Genomic DNA, 16109 nt, shown 5'->3' on the forward strand with positions numbered 1-16109 from the left:
TACAATGAGGTATCACCTCACCCCTGTCAGAATGGCTAGAAGTAACAATACAGTAGATGCCAAGTGTTGGCAAGGATTCAGAGAAAGGGGAACCCTCTTCATGCACTGTTGGTGGGAATACAAACTGTTATAGCCACTCTGGAGTATAGTATGGAGGTTCCTCAAAAAGTTAAAAATAGAACTCCCCTACAAGCCAGCAATTGCACTGCTAGGTATTTACCCAAAGGATACAAAAATGCTGATTCAAAGGGGCACATGCAACCCTGATGTTTATGGCAGCATAGTCAACAATAGTCAAACTATGGAGAGAGCCCCAATGTCCATCAACTGAAGAATGGATAAAGAACATAGTGGAGTATTACTCAGACATCAAAAAGATGAAATCTTGCCATTTGCAATAAGGTAGGTGGAGCTACGGAGTATTATGCTCAGCAAAATAAGTCAGAGAAAGATAAATACCATATGACTTCACTCATATGTGGGGGAATTTAAGAAATAAAATGGAAGAATATATGGGAAGGTGGGGGGAAGAGAGAGGGAAACAAACCATAAGAGATTCTTCACAATAGAGAACAATGGAGGGCTGATGGAGGGAGGTGGGTGGGTGATGGACATTTAGGAGGGCACTTGTGTTGAGAAATGGGTGTCATATGTAAGTGATGAAATCACTCAATTCTACTCCTCGAAATAGTATTACACTGTATGTTAATGAACTAGAATTTAAATAAAAATTTGGAAAAAAAAAACCAGAATTATCCTATAATCCACTAGTTATACCACTATATATTTACCTAAACACGAAAACACTAATTACACCCCTATGTTTATAGCAGCATTATTTACAAGAGCCAAGGTATGGAAGTAGCCCAGTGTCCATCGATTGATGAATGGATAAAAATGGGGTATGTACAGGGCCCCCGGGTGGCTCAGTAGGTTTAGTGTCCAACTTCAGCTCTGATCTAGTGAGGAGTTCAAGCCCCAAATCGGGCTCTGTGCTCCGAGCCTGGAGCCTGCTTTGGATTCTGGCTCCCTCTCTCTCTGCCCCTCCCCCACTCATGTGCTGTTCTGTCTCTCAAAAATGAAAAAACATTAAAAAAAATTTTTAAGGTGTGTTACGTACATATGTACATGCACACACACACACGGAATATTATTCAGCCATAAAAAGGAATGAAATCTTGCTGTTTGTAATGGCATGGATGGATCTAGAGAGTATAATGCTAAGCCAAAGAAGTCAAAGACAAATACCATCCATATGATTTCATTCTTATGTGGAATTTAAACAAGCGAAAGGGGGAAGAGCACACAGAAAGAAACCAAGAAACAGATTCTTAACTACAGAGAACTGATGGTTACTAGAGGGGAGGAAGGTAGGGGAATGGGTCAAATAGGTGATGGTGATTAAAGAATATGCTTGTTTTTTTGTTTTTTGTGTTTATTTTTAAGACAGAGAGAGGGACAGCACAGCGGAAGAGTGGCAGAGAGAGACAGAGAGAGAGAGAGAGAGAGAGAGAGAGACAGAGACAAAACCTGAAGCAGGCTCCAGGTTCTGAGCTGTCAGCACAGAGCCCGACATGGGGCTCAAATTCACAAGCCATGAGATCATGACCTAAGCTGAAGTCGGACACTTAACTGACTGAGCCACCCAGGCACCCCAGGAATACCTTTCTTCTGATGAGCACTAGGTGATTAAAATAAAAGCAAACAAAAAAAAGTACCTTTATCATATGACCCAGAAATTCAACTCTTGATAATTTACTTCAGAAAATTGAAATTTTATGTTCACATGTAATAGACAATGGGGAAATAGTCTCTTCAATCAATAGTTCCGGGGAAAACTGGTGCAGCCACTCTGGAAAACAGGATGGAAGTTCCTCAAAAAATTACAAATAGAACTACCCAAGGGGAGAGTCAAGATGGCAGAGAAGTAGGGGAACCCAAATTTCCCTCATCCCTCAAACACAGCAGTATTGAGGTCAGAACACTTGGCATTCCAGGAATCCAGGCCACAGAGTGACAGAAACACCTCCACGAGGGTACAGGAGATGGTGCATGTTTGTTAATTGGGAGAAATAAAATCGATGACAAAGGCACGGGCTGGGGGAACCCCTTCAGAGGAAGAGAAAGAGGCTGTGCAAGTGCGGGATTGCATTTGGAGAAGAGAAAAACCTCTCTGGACCACGGACTAGGGAACAAAGAACATGGAGAGAGCCAGTGTCTACTTTGCAAACAGCCTTAGGAGTGAAGAGTAGAGTTTTCAGGGGTGCACGACTTTCTCCAGACTGCAGCCACTGCAGATGGTCATACCTAGGGGAAAGAGGGAGCCAGCCCCGGAGGACGGTAGCCATCTTAGGGGCACACTGGGAGAAAACAGTCCCTTTCCTTGAGTACTGTGGGAAGAGGGTATATTGCCCCTCCAAGGACAAAAGACCCTGCAGGCACCAGCCAGAGGCCCTTTGTTGGCTAGGCAGAGAGGTGCTATTCCAGAAGCTGTCCATGCAGAGCAAGATCTTTTCAGACATTGGGGCTTGAATCTCAGGTGAGTGCCTAGGAGGTGCAGGAGACTGTGGAGCAGGACAAGCCGGTCCACTCATGTGGCTCTGAGAGGACTGCCTAAACAGTGTGGTTTGGGACACCCAGTCCGAGAAGGAGAGATTGTGTTGTCACCATTTTTCTCCCCATCACCAACATGATGGGGCTTCAAGAAACAGGACAATGGCCCCCAGTGGAGGCAGAAACTGCTCACACCAACCCCTGCCCTTGACTGGTAACTGCTAGACCAGAGTGAAATTGACACTGAACAAACCAGATGGCCTCTCCTCCAGACCAGCACAGCCTTCAGTCCCAGGCACCAACAGACAACTATCCTGCCATATATATAAATATAAATATATATATATATATTCTCACTGTATATATTTTTTTCTTTCTTTCTCTGTTCTGGTTGTTTGGTTGTTTTTTTAATCAGGCACTTATTATTTTTACACCTTTTCTGTATTTCCTTCTTTTTTATTTTCCTCTTTCTCTCTCCCCCTCTCTCTCTCCCTGGATTAAGCCTTATGGTTTCTTTGACTCTCTGCCTCAACTTTCATTTCACCCCTGTCATTTGTCTCTTTGCACGGGATAAGGCTTCTTCCACCCTCCCCCTTTTTTCCCAGGGTTACATCAATGAACAAATCAAAGCACACCTGTGGAAGATCCAAACCACCACTATGAGCAGTGAGATAAAGTGACCAGAGATTCAACAACAGACTCCAAATATGCTTCCTGAAGTGCCAGGCCCTAGAGAGTGTATGACCCTTTTTTGATGTAGTAGTACTTTCAGGTGCAGGAAATATAACAAGCTATTAAAACACATAACAGACAAAAAAAAAAAAACCTAGCCAAAATGAAGAAATGGAAGACTTATCCTCAAAAGAAATTCCAGGAAGAGATGACAACCAGAGAATTGCTCGAAAACAGATATAAACAATGTATCTGAACGTAAATTTAGAATAATAGTCATGACATTAATAGTTGGGTTTGAAAAACCATGCAAGTCAGCCGAGAATCTATTGCTGCAGAGATCAAGGACGTAAGAAATAGTCACAATGAATTAAGAAATGCTATAAATGACATGCAAAATAAATTAGATGCAGTGACAGCAAGGATGGAAGAAGCGAAGGGAGAATAAGTGAAATAGAAGATAAAATTATAGAAACTGATGAAGCTGGTAAAAAGAGGGATAGGAAATTACTAGATCACGAAGGGAGTATTAGAGACCTAAGTGATTCCATGAAATGAAACAGTATCTTTATCAGAGGAGTTCCAGAAGAAGAAGAAGAGAGAGAGAAAAAGGAAGATGTTTATTTGAACAAATTATAGCTGAGAACTTCCTTAATCTGGGGAAGGATGCAGACATCCAAGCTCAGGAAGCACAGAGAACTCCCTTCAAAATCAAGAAAAACAGGTCAACCCCATGACATATCATAGTGAAACTGGCAAAATACAAAGATAAAGAGCAAATTCTGAAAGCAGCTAGGGACAAACAGGCCTTTAATCTACAAGGGTAGACACATAAGGGTAGTTGCAGACCTGTCCACTGAAACTTGGCAGGCCAGAATGGAGTGGCAGGAAATATCCGATGTGCTGAATAGTAAAAATACAGAGCCAAGAATCCTTTTCTAAGAAGACCGTCATTCTGAATAGAAGGAGGAGAAAAGCTTTCCCAGACAATCAAAAACTAAAGGAGTTCATGACCACTAAACCAGACATGCAAGAGAACCTAAGGGGGACTCTGTGAGTGGAAAGCAGAAAGACCACCAAAGACCAGAGACATTACCACAAGCATCAAACCTACAGTTAACACCATGACACTAAATCCATATCTTTCAACGTTTATTTATTTTTGGGACAGAGAGAGACAGAGCATGAACGGGGGAGGGGTAGAGAGAGAGGGAGACACAGAATCGGAAGCAGGCTCCAGGCTCTGAGCCGTCAGCCCAGAGCCTGACACGGGGCTCGAACTCACGGACCGCGAGATCGTGACCTGGCTGAAGTCAGACGCTTAACCGACTGCGCCACCCAGGCGCCCCTAAATCCCTATCTTTCAATAATCACTCTGAATGTAAATGGACTAAATGCCCCAATCAAAAGACATAGGGTATCAGAATGGATTTAAAAAAAAAACAAAAACAAAAACAAACCCCACAAGATCCATCTATACCATGCCTACAAGAGACTAATTTTAGACCTGAGAACATCTGCAGATTGAAAGTGGGGGGATGGAGAACCATCTATTATGTTACTGGATATCAAAATAAAGTTGGAGTAGCCATACTTATATCAGACAAACTATATTTTACACCAAAAACTGTAGCAAGAGATGAAGAAGGACATTATATCATAATTAAAGGGTCTATCCATCAAGAAGAGCTAACAATTGTAAATGTTTATGCCCCAAAGTGAAAGCGCCCAAATATATAAATCAATTAATCACAAACACAAGCAAACTTATTGATAATAATACTATAATTGTAGGTGACTTTAATAGTCCACTTATAGCAGGGGACAGATCAACTAGGCAGACAATCAATAAGGAAACAATGGCCTTGAATGATACACTAGACTAGATGGACTTAACAGATATATTTCAAAACTTTTCATCCCAAAGCAGAATGCATATTCTTCTTGAGTATACATGCAACATTCTCCAAAACAGATCATATACTGGGTCACAAAACAACCCTCGAGAAATATAAAAGGACTGAGATCATACCATGCATATTTTCAGATCACAATGCTATGAAACTTGAAATCAACCACAAGAAAAAAAAATTGGACAGCCTTTAAATACGTTGAGGTTAAAGAATATCCTACTAAATAATGAGTGGGTCAACCAGGAAATTAAAGAAGAAATTTAAAAATATATGGAAGCAAATGAAAAGGAAACTTGACAGTCCAAACCCTCTGGGATGCAGCAAAGGCAGTCGTAAGAGGAAAATACATTGCACTCCAGGCCTATGTCAAGAATCAAGAAAGATCCCAAATATAGAGCCTAACCTCACACCTAAAGGACCTAGAAACACAGCAGCAAAGCAAGCCCAAAGTCAGCAGAAAAGAAATAATAAAGGTTAGAACAGAAATCAACACTATAGAATCAAACACACACACACACACACACACACACACACACACACACACACAAAAGAAACAGTAGAACAGATGTATCTCACAGCTGGCTTTTTGAAAAAATTAACAAAATTGATAAACCCCTACCAGATTTCTAAGAAAAGAGAGTACCCAAATAGATATAATCATGAATTAAACAGGAGAGATCAGAACCAACACCACAGAAATACAAACAAGTATTAGAGAATACTATGAAAAATCATATGCCAACACACTGGACAATCTGGAAGAAATGGACAAATTCCTAGATACCCACACAGTATCCAAACTCAAACAGGAATAGAAAATTTAAACAGACCCATAACCAGCGAAGAAATTCTATCGGTTATCAAAACTCTCTGAACAAGTAAGAGTCCTGGGCCAGATAGCTTCCCAGGGGAATTCTACCTGAGATTTAAAGCTGAATTAATATCTATTTTTCTCAAGTTGTTTCAAAAACTAGAAATGGAAGGAGAGCTTCTGGACTCTTTATATGAAGCCAGCATTACCTTGATCCCCAAACCAGACAAAGACCCCACTAAAAAGGAGAACTAAAGACCAATATCCCTGATGAACATCGATGCAAAAATTCTCAACAAAATACTAGCAAATCAAATTCAATAGTGTATTAAAAGAATTAGTCACCATGATCAAGAAGGACTCATTCTTGTGCTGCAGGACTGGTTCAATATTCGCAAAATCCATCAATGTGATATATCACATTAATAGAAGAAAGGATAAGAACCCTATGAGCCTGTCAATAGATGCAGTAAAAGCATTTGACAAAATACAGCATCATTTCTTAATAAAAACCCTCAAAGTCGGGATAGAAGGAACATACATTAACATCATAAAAGCTATATACAAAAGACCCACTGCTAATATCATCCTCAATGGGGAAAAACTGAGAGCTTTCCCCCTGATACCAGGAACATAACAGGGATGTCCACTCTCACCACTATTGTTAAACATAGGGTTCAAAGTCCTAGCCTCAGCAAATAGACCACAAAATCAAATAAAAGGCATCCAAATTGGCAAAGAAGAAGTCAAACTTTCACTTTTTGCAGATGACATGATAGTCTATGTGGGAAACCCAGAAGACTTAGCCAAAAAAGTGTTAGACCTGATCCATGCATTCACCAAAGTCTCAGGATATAAAACTGATGTACAGAAATCAGTTGCGGATCTATACACCAATTATGAAGCAGCAGAAAGAGAAATCAAGGAATCAATCCCATTTACAATTGCACCAGAACCATAAAATACCTAGGAATATGTCTAACTGAAGAGGTAAAAGATCTGTTATGCTGAAAACTATAGAAAGCTTGTGAAAGAAATTGAAGAAGACACAAAGAAACAGAAAAACATTCCATACTCATGGATTGGAAGTATAAATGTTGTTAGATGTCAGTACTACCCAAAGCAATCTACACATTCAATGCAATACCAATCAAAATAGCACTAGCAATCTTCACAGAGCTAGAATAAACAATCCTAAAGTTTATATGGAACCAGCAAAGACCCCCAAAGGCAAAATAATGTTGAAAAAGAAAACCAAAACGGGAGGCATCACAATCCTGGACTCTAGCCTGTACTACCAAGCTGTAGTCATCCAGACAGTATGGTATTGGCACAAAAACAGAAACATAGACCAATGGAATAGAATAGAGAACCCAGAAATGTATGGCCAACTAATCTTTGACAAAGCAGGGCAGAGTATCGAATGGAAAAAAAGACATTCTCTTCAGCAAATGGTGCTGGTCAAACTAGACACCAACACGCAGAAGAATGAAACTGGACCACTGTCTTACCCCATACACAAAAATAAACTCAAAATGGATGAAAGACCTAAATGTGAGACAGGAAACCATCTAGACAGTAGAGGGGAAAGCAGGCAACAACTTCTTTGACCTCAGCTGCAGCAGCATCTTACTCAACACATATCCAAAGGCAAGGGAAATAAAAGCAAAAAAAAAGGAACTATTGGGACCTCATCAAGATAAAACCCTTCTGCACAGCAAAGGAAACAATCAACAAAACTTAATGGCAACTGACAGAATGGGAGAAGATATTTGCAAATGACAGATTAGATAAATGGTTAGTACCAAAAATGCATCAAGAACTTACCGAAAAACAAATAATTCAGTGAAGAAATGGGCAGAAGACACGAGTAGACACTTTTCCAAAGAAGACATAGAAAGACATGGAAGACAGGTGGCTAACAGACACATGAAAAGATGCTCAACATAGTTCACGATCAGGGAAATACAAATCAAAACTACAATGAGATACCACCTCACGCCAGTCAGAGTGGCTAAAATTAACAACTCAGGAAACAACAGACATTGGCGAAGATGTGGAGAAATGGGAACCCTCTTGCAGTGCTGATGGCAATGCCAACTGGTGCAGCCACTCTGGAAAACAGTGTGGAGGTTCCTCAGAAAAATTAAAAATAGAATTACCGTAGGACTCAGCAATAGCACTATGAGCAATTTATCCAAAGGATAAAGGAGTGCTGATTCGTAGGGGTACATTTACCCCAATGTTTATAGCAGCACTATCAACAACAGCCAAATTATGGCAAGAGCGCAAATGTCCACCAACTGATGAATGGATAAAGAAGATGTGGTGTGTATGTACATACATATATATGTGTACACACACACACACACACACACACACACACACAATGGAATACTACTTGGTGATAAAAAAAGAATGAAATCTTGCCATTTGCAATAACATAGATTGAACTGGAGGGTATTATGCTACACGAAGTCACTCAGAGAAAGACAAGTATCATATGATTTCACTCATGTGGAATTTAAGAAACACAACAGATGAACATAAGGGAAAGGAAGTAAAAATAATATAAAAACACAGAGAGAGAAACCTTAAAAGACTCTTACATACAGAACAAACTGAGGGTTGCTGGTGGGGTTCTGAGTGAGGGGGGGGAGTTCTAAAGGGGGAGGGGCATAAGGAGGACACTTGTTGGGATGAGCACTGGGTGTTATATATAAGTAATGAATCACTAAGTTATATTCCTGATATTATTACACTATATGTTAACTTGGATTTAAGTTTTTTTAATGAAAAAAAAAAGTTCTGGGAAAACTGGATAGCTCCATGTAAAAGAATTATACTAAATCACTTCCTTATACCACACACAAAAATACACTCAAAATCGATCAAAGACCTAAAGGTGAGACCTGAAACCATAAACTCCTAAAAGAAAACATAGGCAATTATCTCTTGAACATTGGCCTTACCAACATTTTTCTAGATCTGTCTCCTCAGGCAAGGAAAAACAAAAGCAAAAATATATTATTGGGACTACACCAAAATAAAAAAAGTTTGTACAGTAAAGGAGGACATTTACAAAACAAAAAGCAACCTGCTGAATAAGAGAAGATATCTGCAAATGATACATCTATATCTGATAAGGGGTTAATAGTCAAAATATATGAAGAATTTATACAACTCAACACCAAAAAAATCTGATTAAAAAATGGGTAGATCCAAACATTTTTCCAAAAATATACATACAGGTAGCCAATTGATACATGAAAAGATGCTCAGCATCACTAGTCAGGGAAATGCAGATCAAAACCACAATGAGCTATCACCTCACCGTTGTCAGAAAGGTTAGAGTCACCAAGACAACAGGTAACAAGTGTTGGTGAGGATGTGGAAAAAAAGGAAGTCTCATACACTGTTGGTAAGAATGCAAACTGGTGCAATCAGTGTTGGAAAACACTACAGAGGTTTCTCAAAAAATTAAAAATATTAGTACCATATGATCCAGTAATTCCACTGCTGGGTATTTACCCAAACAGAATGAAAACGCTAATTTGAAAAGATATAGGCACCACTATGCTTATTACAGCTTTATGTGTACTAGTCAAAATATGGAAGCAACCTAAGTGTCCATTGATAGATAAGTGGATAAAGATGGGATTATATATACAGATATAGATATAAGTGGATAAAAATGTGATTATATAAATATGTGTGTGTGTGTGTGTGTGTGTGTGTGTGTGTGTTTATAATGGAGTATTAGGAGAAAAAATGAGATCTTCCCCTTTGCAACATGGATGGACCTATAGGGTTTTATGCTAAGTCAAGTCAGACAAAGATAAATACCATTTGTATTTCACTTATAATTAAAATGTAAAAACAACAACAAAAAAACAAAATGAAGAAGCAAATCCGTTAAAACAGACAACTGGTGGTTTCCAGAGGGAAAACGATGGAGGCATGAGTAAAGATGGGTCAAAGGGTGGGAGGTACAGGCTTCCAGTTATGGAATGCCCAAGTCGCAGGAGCAAAGGTACAGAATATACATTCTTCTCAACTGCAGATAGAATATTTACCAGGAGAGATCACAGGATCGGATGTAAAACGAGTTTCATCAAGTTTAAGAAGACCAAGATCACACCAATTATCTTTTCCAACCACAATATCAAACTAGAAATCAACAAAAACAAAGCTGGAAAATCTACAAATGTAGGAAAACTAAAGACACACACTTGCACAACCAATGTATCCAAGAAGAAATAAAAAGGGAAAATTTTAAAAACTCCAAACAAATGAAAATGGGAACACAACATATCAAAACCTAGGGGACGACGCAAAAGCAGTTTTAACAGAGAAGTTATAGCAATGAGTGCATCTATTAAGAAATTACAAAGATCTTCCAGGGTCATGTGACCACGATTGGTGAAAAAGGTCATCCCTGGCTCCTTTCCCTTTCACAAGAACTAACCGCTATTCAAAAACAAGACACCGCTGAGACCAGAATATGGCAGTCAGGCTGAAGCATCTACCCTCTGCTTAAACGAGACTAACAGAGTACATTACAGGCATAGGAGGAACACCTACACGCTGACTGTAGCCTCCCCAAGAAGTCTCCTCTGGGCTTATAGTTCCTCCAGTAGGAAAAGAAGGCCCAGGATGGACTTACAGCTCCCCCAGAATTGTGAGTCACTTTTTAGGACGTCCAACTTCAGTACCACTCCACAAAAATTGCAGGAGTATATTCAGAGCTTGACCGCTGGCAATCTGATTGTGATGGAGAAGGAGGGAGAATCTGCCAACAACCAGCAGTTGAATCTTGGCAGACTGAGTTCCCACCTGTGGCACTCAAGTGGTCCCAAGCAAGAGTTTTGCTCATCTACAGAGCCAAGATGGTGATGCTGTCTATTGAAAGGAACTCAGTAGGGTGCAAGTCTGCCTGATTTGCGTGCTCAAATAAGTTCTAGGCTTTGCCACGCCTAGAGACTGGTCTGTCCCTGGCCACTCAGGGAAGCGGAGTCAAAGGCTGGTCCACTGCTAAGTGTAGCTGCCAGCCCCGCCTCATCAAAAAGGCTGGCAAGAACATCTCCAAGCTGCACAGCTCAGCCATGCAGAAGCACAGAGTGTGCTTCCCCAGTAATTCTATTCAGCCAGGGACCTTGGGGTCTGGGTCAGCTTCAGTCAAAACCACAAACCAAGAGCGTTACCACCTTGAATCTGTTTGTTCTACTTTTCTCAGAAAGGGAACCCTGCCCGTTGCTCATACAGCCTTCAGCTTGCCTTCATCAGAGCACATGGGAAGCTATGTAGGCCATTCAACAAGCCTGCTTACAGTGTCACTTAGAAAGTACAGCCCATGGCAATCCCTATCTGCAGAACAAAACCAGTGGCCTTGTATGGCTATGAAATTCAGTGCACAGTCTTGCCTTATTTGGGTCTCCAACCACTTAGCTATGCAGACACTGGGCCCCATCCTGCTGCCCTGCCAAGATAGGAAAGCTAATTCATAGCCCCACCTACTGCTGAGTGTAATAACCAGTCCCGACAACCTAGTGTGACCAGAGAATCCAGTCAATTGCAGGGTCCATCCTACAGCCTTGCTTGGGTGGAGAACAAAGCCAGCAGTCCTACCCAACATCTCTCAGCTGGCACCCCCTCATACAACCTTAAGGCTTGGACAGCGGCCAGGCCCCAAAATAGAGCCTGATAACAGGCCCCACCTGCCCGAGGATATTATAGGCAGACATGTCCAGAAAATGAAATTCAGCTGAACAGTAAAGAATTGTCTTTGCCAGAGTGAACATGTAAAGCCTGGGAGAGGAGACTGCTTATTCAAATGCACAAATACCAAGGTAAGCAATCTAGGAGCCCAAAAAAGTAAGGGAAACCTAAAACCACTAATCAAGTTTTAATAACTGACCCTAAACAAACCGATACCTATGAATATCAAAAAAAGATCTTAGAACAACACTTTGAGGTTCAGTGAACTACAAGAACACACAACTTTAAAAAAAAAAAAATAGGAAAACAATGCATGGACAGAATTAGAAGCTCAGAAAAAGATACCATCCAAAACAAAACAACAAAAAACAGCCCGAGGCCAGAAGATAAAAATTACAATGAATGAAATGAAGAATGCAATCAAGTGCTTCATGGGTGCTTCGGTGGCTCAGTCAGGCGTCCTACTCTTGATTTCAGTTCAGGTCATGATCTCACAGTTCATGGGTTTGAGCCCGTATCAGGCTCTGCATGGGCAGCATGGACCCTACTTGGGATACGCTCCCCCTCTCTTTGCCCCTCCTTTGCTCATGCTCTCTCTCAAAATAAATAAACTTTAAAAAGAAAAAAAAAAAAAAGAAATCAGTGCTTAAAAAGCAGACTCCACCATTCACAACGAACAATCTGTGACATGGAAGACAGTCAGTGGATCGTGCAACTCTTGATCTCAGAGTTATAAGTTCAAGCCCCAGGTTGGGTATAGAGATTACTTAAAAATCAAATTTTGGGGGACATCTGGGTGGTTCAGTCAGTTAAGTGTCGGATTCTTGGTTTTGGTTCAGGTCATCATCTCATGGTGCATGGGATCAAACCCCACATTGGGCTCTGCGCTATGCAGAGCCTACTTAGGACTCTCTCTCTACCTCTCTCTGCCCCTCCCCCCTCTCTAAAATAAATAAGTTTAAAAAAATACTATTTTTTTTTCAACGTTTATTTATTTTTGGGACAGAGAGAGACAGAGCATGAACGGGCGAGGGGCAGAGAGAGAGGGAGACACAGAATCGGAAACAGGCTCCAGGCTCTGAGCCATCAGCCCAGAGCCTGACGCGGGGCTCGAACTCACGGACCGTGAGATCGTGACCTGGCTGAAGTCGGACGCTTAACCGACTGCGCCACCCAGGCGCCCAAAAATACTATCTTTTAATAGAACAGCAAAGTGGGGGCACTTAAGTAGCTCAGTCATTTGAGTGTCCAACTTCGGCTCAGGTCATGATCTCAAGGTTCTTGAGTTTGAGCCCTACAGTGGGCTTGCTGCTATTAGCCTGTCAGCACAGAGCCCACTTCAGATCCTCTATCCCCCTCTTGCTAACCCTCCCCCACTTGTGCTCCCCCCAAAATTAAATAATTTTAAAAAGAAAAAACAAGGAGGATAGTCCAAGGAACCAAAAGGAAAAAGAAAATGGTAAAGAAAGAACTTATGAGACATCCATCAAAAGAATGTCATTATTTTTTCATTTTATGTTTATTTATTTTTGAGAGAGAGAGAGAGACCGAGTGCAAGCAGGGGAAGGGCAGAGAGAGAGGAGGAAACAGAAAATCCAAAGTAGGCTCCAGGCTCTGACCTGTCAACACAGAGCATGACACAGGGCTCCAACTCACAAAGCATGAAACCAGGACCTGAGTTGAAGTCAAACACTTACCCGACTGAGCCAAACACACAGCCCGAAAGAATATTTGATTTTAAAGAGTTTCAAGAAAAAAGAAAGGGACAGAAAATAAATATACTTTATAAAAAAAATTTATCAAGTAATAAGGACTAAAAACTTCCCAAACCTGGTAAGAGAAATGGACATCCAAACCCGAGGTCCAAATAACTCCAAAGAGGTTGATCCCAAATAGTGCTAGACCAAGACATGTTGTAATAAATTGTCACAAGGACAAAGAAAGAATTTTGAAAGCGTCAAGAGAAAAGAGAGAAGTTACATACAAGGGAATACCCATAAGACTGTGAGTGACTTAAAGCACCTTAAGAATGGAATGATTTATTCAAAATATTTAAAGAAAAAAAAAGAAACCTATCAACAAAGGATTATATACCCAGAAGAGCTGTCCTTAAGAAATCAAAGACTTTCCTAGCGGCGCCTGGGTGGCTCAGTCAGTTAAGTGTCCGACTTTGGCTCAGGTCATGATCTCACGGTTTGTGGGTTCAAGCCCTGCGTCGTGCTCTGTGCTGACAGCTCAGAGCCTGGAGCCTGCTTCAGATTCTGTGTCTCCCCCTCTCTCTGTTCCTCCCCTGCTCTGACTCTGTCTCTCTCTCACTCTCTCAAAAATAAAGATTAAAAAATTAAAAAAAAAAAAAGAAATCAAAGGCTTTCCCAAATAAACAAAAATTGAGGGGTTTCATTACCACTAGACCTACCTTACAAGAAAAGATAAATGAAATTCTTTGAGTGGGAGTAAAGGGACAGTGATCACCACCATAAAAACCTAAGAAGGTAGCTTAAATTCACTGGTAATGATAAATATATAGTCAAAGTTTGATTCTGTAATATGGTTATAATGAAATGTAATTCAATTACAACTTTAGTTTAAAACTAAGGAACAAGTCTTGTAAAAATAACCATAACTACAATTATCTGATATTAGTTACAAAATACGTTTTAAAAATATAAACTATCGGGGCGCCTGGGTGGCGCAGTCGGTTGGGCGTCCGACTTCAGCCAGGTCACGATCTCGCGGTCCGTGAGTTCGAGCCCCGCGTCGGGCTCTGGGCTGATGGCTCAGAGCCTGGAGCCTGGTTTCCGATTCTGTGTCTCCCTCTCTCTCTGCCCCTCGCCCGTTCATGCTCTGTCTCTCTCTGTCCCAAAAATAAATAAACGTTGAAAAAAAAAATTAAAAAAAAAATATATAAACTATCATCAATGACCTAAAATATGAGGGGCAAAAGTAGTTAAAATGTCAAGTTTAGGCATTCTATTATAGTTACAATTTTATCAGTTTAAAAGACATTTAACAGGCGCCTGGGTGGTTCAGTCGGTTAAACATCCAACTTCAGCTCAGATCATGATCTCACAGTTCCTGGGTTTGAGCCCTGCATCAGGCTCTGTGCTGACAGCTCAGAGCCTGGAGCCTGCTTCAGATTCTGTGTCTCCCTCTCTCTCTCTCTCTCCCTCCCCTGTTTGCACTCTGTCTCTCTCTCAAAAATAAACATTAAAAAATTTTAAAAAAACGTTTTAAGATATTTTATGTAAGCCTTATGGTAACTTCAAGGGACAAACCTATAATACTTAACATTAAACAACATGATAAAAAGTCAAAGGAAATGGCTATCAAAAGATATCAAAACATTTTCTTAAAAGACAGCCTCACAAGAAACAGGAAAAATTAATCTATACAACAGCCAGAAAGTAACAAAATGGTAACACTAAGTCCCTACCCATCGATAATTACATGTCAACAGTTAAATTCTCCAAAAGACATACAATGGCCGAATTGGTCTTTTAAAAACATCCAGTGATATCCTGCCTACAAGACATTCACTTTAGCCTTAAAGGTGTACATAGATTAAGAGTGAAGGGACAGAGGTGTGTCTCGCTGGCTCAGTTGGTGGAGCAGGCAACTCTTGATCTCAGAATCGTGAGTTCAAGCCCCACATTGGGTATAGAGATTACTTACAAATAAAATCATTTTTTAAAAAGTGAAGGGATGGAAAAGATATTTCAAGTAAAAGGTGATCAAATAACAAAAAATGACAACAAAAACAAGGGAGCCACACTTTAATCAGACAAAATAAGCTACAAATAGTAAAGAAACTAAGAAGACCATTATATACACTGATACAGGGCTCAGTCTGTCAAGAAGATACAACCTTGTCAATATGTATGCACCCAACATAGAGGCGCCTAAATGTATCCAGCAAAAACCAACGGAACTAAAAGAAGCAAAACAGCAATATCCCACTCTTAGCGATTTCTCTGTAATTCTGAGAATCAATAAGCAAACAGTGGATTTCAACAGTATAAACCAAATGGACCTAAAACACATACGGGACATTCCTCTGACAAAAACAGAATACACATTGTTCTCAAGCTCACACGGAACATTTAGAGAACAGACCACCTGTTAGGCCACAAAACAAGTCTTAGCACATTCAGGAAGACTGGAATGATACCAAGTATCCTCTCTGAACACAATGGCATAAACCTAAAAAAATCAACAGGAGACAAACAGGAAAATTAACAAATCCATGGAAACTTTGAATTGCTTTTTTGAATCCCTGGTGGTTCAAAGTGATAAAAAGCATTCTGAGACATGAAAACGTAAACACAACACCAAAACTTAGGAGATACAGCAAAACCAGACCAAGGACTTATGTGGTGCTACCACAGCATGGAAGATCTTTTCCCTTCTCTCCACTCTGTATGTGTCATCAGTTCTGAAGTAAG

This window comes from Lynx rufus, unplaced genomic scaffold, assembly GCF_022079265.1.
Source record: "Lynx rufus isolate CCGP_SWC_20201006 ecotype Redwood Valley unplaced genomic scaffold, mLynRuf1.p SCAF_10, whole genome shotgun sequence".
NCBI classification, from domain to species: domain Eukaryota; kingdom Metazoa; phylum Chordata; class Mammalia; order Carnivora; family Felidae; genus Lynx; species Lynx rufus.